General features: G+C 46.2%; 1 pseudogene; it reads left to right on the plus strand.

Moving 5' to 3' along the window:
- The first annotated feature begins 1338 nt into the window (after positions 1–1338).
- Positions 1339–6581, plus strand: LOC104856186 (annotated as a pseudogene).
- The last annotated feature ends 222 nt before the right edge of the window (positions 6582–6803 follow it).

The raw sequence follows: 6803 nt of genomic DNA on the forward strand, positions 1-6803 counted from the left end.
GTCATCAATAATGTTTCCCTGCTTTGGAGCAGCATTAATATCTAGTATGTACATAAAAGAGTTCTTAACCTACTTTCTACCCTGTGGTATCTATGGAAATAATACACCTGCCAGCCATTATAAGATATTAATAGCACTCAAAAAGTATCCCTTTCCACTGCTCCTGACTTATGATTTATTGTCAAATAGGTATTTAGAATTTCATAGGCCACAAAGTCATTCCCCACTGTCAGGGACAGACAGTCGTACCATGAATTGCTCTGATTCTGGATGAAAAAAGCAGTGAGACCCAAAGCACTGGCCCCGCGACCAGGTGACCCGGATAAGAATAATAGTGAAGGGGGCTGGGGATTTAGCTCAGTTGTTCCACCACCTTCCTTGCAAGTGCAAAGTCCCGAGTTCAATACCCTGTACAAAAAAAGAAAGAAAGAAAGAAAGAATAGTGAAAACCACATGCCTTGGAATGGAGACCCACCATCTCATGAAGACTTTACACCTCCAGGCTAAATATCTCTGAAGTGACATAAACAATTGTAAAGTGACAGAAAGGACTGGATAAACATCCAGCATGTCCACATTTTGGGAACAAATTGATAATGTGCAAGTGAAAGGCAAACAATAACCAGCCAGTAGCAGCCATCAGACCATCACAGTCCATCTGATTTGGAAGAACTTCACAGCCTGAAATGTGTGAGGAAAATGACAGGGAGACACTGCAATCTGGGCACAGACCCAAGACACCGAAGAAGGAGAAGATTTCACGAGGAAATCAATGTGAATTGGCCACTGCCCTAGACACTACAGCTTCACCTGCTGCACAGAAGGGAGAGAATGGCTAGAGCCACCACAGGTGACACTAGAGAGGGGCAGAAGCACACCACTGATCAAGAGGCCTCACTCTCAAAGTCCAGGTTGAGGCCCTGTGACTGTAAGGGTCCCTGGGTCTGTTCCAGGCTCAGGAGATGGGACTGAGGGGTGAGTCAGAGGTGATGGTAACACAGAAAGGAACATATTGCATTGACATTTTAAAATAAATCATGTATCCCGAGCAGCTGTTGAGAGCACATGTGGAGGGAATGACAAGGAAGAGAGGCCTCACAGGTCATGAGGGTGGAGGGGCTCCTGCGCCACCAGGGAGGACACCCAGAGGCTCCACACGCAGCAGCAGGAGGGAAGCCTGGGCCTGGCGGGCGCGTTTGGAGGCTGTCTATGGAGGAAAACGTTAACTGCTTTATTTGTTTGTTTGTTTTGTGTGTAGCGTGGGGCTTTGAGGTTTGTTTAGAGGGAAACTGTCAGTTCTGAGAGAAGCTGTGAGGCAAGCGGAATCTGCTGGGCCAGATGGAGGAACTGGGCGGACGCGCGGACAGCCAAGAGCTGTGGGCGGGACGGAGGCGGGAGAGGAGGGGCCCGCTCCGGAAGGAAGGAGCCGGTGAGCCCTGGGACAGGCCGGACGGAATTCGCTGCGGCACGCACGGGTCAGGGTGGAATACCCTTTTGACCTGTGGCTAAAAAGAGGGTGAATCAGGACCCAAGAGGAAGGAGGGACGCTCTGTCCTCTAATGCAGAGCAGTCAGTGTAGGCTTGAAGGCAGATGAGTGAGACAGAGTGCTCCAAACACCTTATTCATAGGGAATGAGAGTTAAAAACCAACAAGGGACAATGATCTGCTTTACTAATTACTTGTAGTGCATTGTCTTTAGATCGCTGATGTTGTCACTTTTTGTGACACTGTCGCAGGGCCCCTTGGAGCCCCTTCTGAAGGTCACCAGGACCTGTGCCCGGCCTTCTGGAGTCCACAGCCCGAGAGATGAAAATCAAACTCGGTTATTTTGACCCTGCCCTCTCAATGGACAGGTCAGAGAAGACAAAATACAGAAACAGTTTTTGCATATATTCATTAAATCTAAACTATTTTAATTATATTTCATGTTGGAATTCATATGGATACGTGTATTTGCATTAACAGACAGGGACAGGCAGAAGTTCTGATGCCCCTCACTGTGTCCCATACCTAGAGTTTGGGAAGCTGAGGTAGGAGCATGGCAAGTTCGAGTCCCACCTGGAAAACTCAGTGAGACCCTGCCTCGAAAAATAAAAAGGGCTGAGAATGTAGCTCAGGATGAAAGCCCTGGATTAAACTGTGTGTATGCAGGTGTGTGTGTGTGTGTCTTTAAAAAAAGGTCCTGGTGTGCTTTTTGCACAGTGGGGTGACTGTAGGTAATTCTCATGTACTGTATATTTCAAAAAAGCTTGAAGAAAGGATTTTAAACATTCCATTGTACCTGTAAATATGGACAATTTTAGGTGTCAATTTAAAAAGGAAAGAAGACAGACATGAAAAAATCTAAATACAAAAGACTGAAATAGTTCCATCGAGATAAAAATTACCTGAATAATATTTAAAGAATTAAGATGTTGTGATACAAGGCTGGATTTTCTGAGGAGGGCAGTGAAAAGAGACTTCTGGTGTGAATACTAGAATAAACCATGTTGATTTGATGGGTATTAAGATATGTTTAAAATGAAAGCTGAGTGAGTTACGGGCTTCAGCAGCCAAACTCATTTAATGCATTCCTTATTTAACAAGTTGAAGATGAAATGTTACTGCATAACATTTTTGAAAAAAAAATAGTCTTCTTTCTGGAAATGCTTAATTTTAGTTAGCGTGGATTATACTAAACACACACAAAGGATATTTTAGCTGTTCCTAAAACCAAAGGCAAAATATATTGGAATAATTTAAATCCTGTAATAAACAAAGGAGATAAGATGTAATAAAAGCTCTAAAATAGCAGAGAAAATGAACTCATTTTTAAAATTGGTGTTTAGCAGGTATAATGAAGAAGACAAATTTGAGCAATTAGGAACTAATGAAGACTTTGTAAAAATTGCTATTTACAAAGAGTAAGTGAGGAAATACTTGGGAAACATAGACATATATTAAGAAAAAGGTCTGAGTGACAAATGCCCTAGGCAATTAGGGAAATTAGTCAAGAAACTTAATTAATTTTCCATGATTTTTCAAAATCCTTGTAGTATATTAGATACTGGCAACATGGTTTCCATCTTCAGAAAAGCCTGCAAAGAATGAGCTCAGATATTATTAGTTAGTAATTTTATCACTAATCATATTAATCACTATTAAAATTGCAAAGTTAGAAACTCCGTGAATGACAAAAAGACAGTTGGACCAGAACCATAATTGTCACGACAATCACATTTTTAAAAAGGAAGCACACACAGCAAAGTAATAGTCATTCTTTTTACCTCAACTTCACTGAAATATAATCAAAAGAAATGAAAATAAAATTTACACTGGCTATGGTATATATGCATATATAATTTTAAATGTGAGTAGTCAAACATTTGCATGCCACATAACTTTAATCAATTTAAAAGTTTAACTGTGTAAATTGAAACCTGTGCTTGGCAAGGAAAGTCTGGTGTACATCTTCCCATAAAAATTAGTGTCCAGTGCAGAGTCACAATAGTTCACCAGAAGATTAATTTCCATTAGCCCATATGCTACTATTGATGTCAAGATTTAACGTTGTGATATTTAGTTATGTCTCAAGCAGTGGCCGCCTAGTGGAATCTTTGCAGGGAGCCACAAATGGTTGTGGACTACTTCTGCATGCTGTGTGGGGCTTGGCCGCACGGACTGAAGGATACTGAAAGCCCTTGATGCCCAGAACCTATAAGCCACACGATGAACTTATTCATAACAAAAGGCGCACTGGGGGGGGATCCTGATGTGGCACCAAATGAAATGAACAAAGCAGTGCAGAGTGCAGCACTGCCTTCCTGGCCCAGCTGCCCATGCCTACTCTGTTGGATCCCAAGTAATGATGATCCCTTCCCAGATCTCCTACTCAGCCTCCCAAGGGCCTACTACATCCCCAGATGGAGGCATTCCACATATTTGTCCCGACAAAGCAGTACCCTGTGCAGCCAGGAGCCCCAAGCTTCTATCCAGGTGCAAGCCCTACCAACTTTGGAACCTATGGTAAGCAGGAGAGGGAGTCAGCTGGTGTTTACTACCCTCCCAAGGTGTGCAGAAATTTCCTGCTGGTATGGCCAGTGCCCCGGTTTTGATGAACCAGCCACTCCAGATTGTTCCTAAGGGGAAATGTAAAAGTATCCAAATTTGAGATCCAAATCAAGGAGGGAAAGATGTCATGGAGGAGATCATGTCTGGGGCCTGAATTGCCTCCACACCCACCCCTCCCCAGATGGGAGGTGGTCTGGAGCCTCAAGCTAATGGGGAGATGCCCTAGATCACTGTTATTGTCTGACCAGATGACTGGTCACAGGAATCACTCCTTGGGAGTCGGCCAGGACTGCCTGGCCCAGAGCACAGCCCTTCAGAGTCTCAGCCTTCATCACTATCTCCAACCTCATCACCACCCACAATCTTGGAACCAGGGTCTGAGCCTAATCTCGGAGTTCTCTCTCTTCCAGGGGACACTATGACAACGGGGATGATACAAACATCTGTAGAAGAATCGACTCCCATCTCCTGAGAAACTGAGGAGCCATATTGCCTCTCTCCAGAACCCACTCCTCTTGCTGAACCCATACTGGAAGTAGAAGTGACACTTAGCAAACCACTTCCAATATCCGAGCTCTCTTCCAGTCCGCTCCAGATTCCTGTCTCCCTGCAATCTCACAAGGTAGAAATCCCTGAGGCTAATGACAGTGCCATCTGAGGAGCTGGAACCAGAGGTGGAGTCAAGCCAGAGGTTGACCCCATTCTGCCTGTGGCTTGCTCTTCAGCATCCCCTGAGCCTGTTGTTCCAACTGCCCAACCCAAGGAACTGCTCAATGGAGCCCCCTCACCACCAGCTGTGGACTTGAGCCCAGTCCGTGAGCCAGAGGAGCAGGCTAAGGAAGTTACTGTGTCAGTGACTCCCCCCACTATCCTCTCTGCCACTCCACCTGTGACTTCTTTAGCTACTTCTCCTCCTCAGGAGGAGGAAATGGAAGAAGAGGAGGAAGAGAAGCTGAAGCTGAGGATGAAGGATAGAGAGGATCTCTCCTCAACGAGCATACCTGTCCCAGCCCACTTGTCCCCCAGTTTGGAGGTGGCATCAGCCACCCAAGTTGCAGTATCTGTGCCAAAGAAGAGATGGAAAAATTAAGGAGCTAAATAAGAAGGAGGCTATGGGAGACCTTCCAGATGCCTTCAAAGAAGCAAACCCAGCAGTACCACAGGTAGAGAATCAGCCTCCTGTGGGCAACAGTCCAGTCCCAGAGTCTGAGAGCAGTGGTGTGCCTCCAAGGCCTGAGGAAGCAGAGGAGACCAGGGACTCCAAGGAAGACAAAATTCAGAATACAGAGAACATTCAGCCTGGGGAACAGAAGTATGACTATAAGTCAGATCAGTGGAGGCCACTAAACCTTGAGGAGAAAAAGCTTTATGACTGAGAGTTTCTGCTTGGCTTTCAGTTCATTTCCACCAGTATGCAGAAGCTGGAGGGGTTGCCCCATATCACTGATGTGTGGTGCTGGACAAGGCCAATAAGACACCACTGCGACCACTAGATCCCTCAAGACTACCCGGCATAAACTGTTACCCTGACTTTACTCCATCCTTTGCCAACCAGCCCTTAGCAGTCATGGGCCCTCAAGGGGTGAGCCAGGTGGGGCCGGCTGACTTGGGACCAAGGTACTCTCAGCAGGGCCCCTGAAAAGAACCACTCAAGATCATTGCCACAGAGTTAATGACTGAAGATATAAAACTGAATACATCAGAGAAGGCCTGGAAACCCAGCAGCAAGGAGACAGCAACTGATAAAGAACAGGGGGAAGGAGGTCGCTGATGGCAGTGAGACCCAGGACCTCTTCCGCAGAGTTGCTCCATCCTGAATAAGCTCACACCCCAGATGTTCCAGCAGCTGATGAAGCAAGTGACACAGCTGCCGTCGGCACTGAGGAACGCCTGAAAGGAGTCATTGACCTCATCTTTGAGAAGACCATTTCAGAGCCCAACTTCCAACATGTGCCGCTGCCTGATGGCACTGAAAGTGCCCACTACAGAAAAGCTAACGGTGACTGTTGACTCTGAAAACGGTTACTTGATCCATGTCAGAAGGAGTCTGAGAAGGACAAAGATGGTGATGGAGTTTTTGAGAAAAAGCAAAAAGAAATGGATGAAGGTGTGATGGCAGAGGAGTGGGCTGGCCTGAAGGAGGAATTAGAAGAGGCTTGGGACACAGCCCGACAGCACTCTTTGGAGAACATCAAGTTTATCTGCGAGTTGTTCGAGCTCAGGATGTTAACTGAAGCAATTATGCATGGCTGTGTGGTCAAAATACTTAAGAACCACAACGAGGAGTCCCTGGAATGCTTCTGCCACCTGCTCACCCATTGGCAACAACCTGAACTTTGCAAAAGCCAAGCCACGAATGGATCAGTATTTCAACCAGATGGAAGAGATCATTAAAGAAAAGATGATGCCATCTCACATCCGCTTTACACTGCAGGGTGTGCTGGATCTGCGACAGAGCAATTGGGTTGATCATGGTGATCAGGGCTGCAAAACCACTGACCAGTACGGTGTGTATGGAGAGTACAGATAGCAAGACGCTTGGTGCAGAGGAGTAGCTTGAGCTGGGAACAAGTGAGAAAGCTGGGGACCGGGGAGACGGAGTAAAGTGGAGAGAAGGGGTCGGGGACTGCTGGGGACTGATCAGATTGTGCGCGGACACGAAGCTTCAGCAAAGAAGTGGAAAAAAAGGAGCGGAGCGCGGCCTTTCCGGCCTGAGGGATTGGGTAAGGCCTCCAGCCTCACGGAAGATGGG

This window comes from Fukomys damarensis, unplaced genomic scaffold (genome assembly GCF_012274545.1).
Source record: "Fukomys damarensis isolate Sample0158 unplaced genomic scaffold, DMR_v1.0_HiC HiC_scaffold_30, whole genome shotgun sequence".
Lineage (NCBI taxonomy): Eukaryota > Metazoa > Chordata > Mammalia > Rodentia > Bathyergidae > Fukomys > Fukomys damarensis.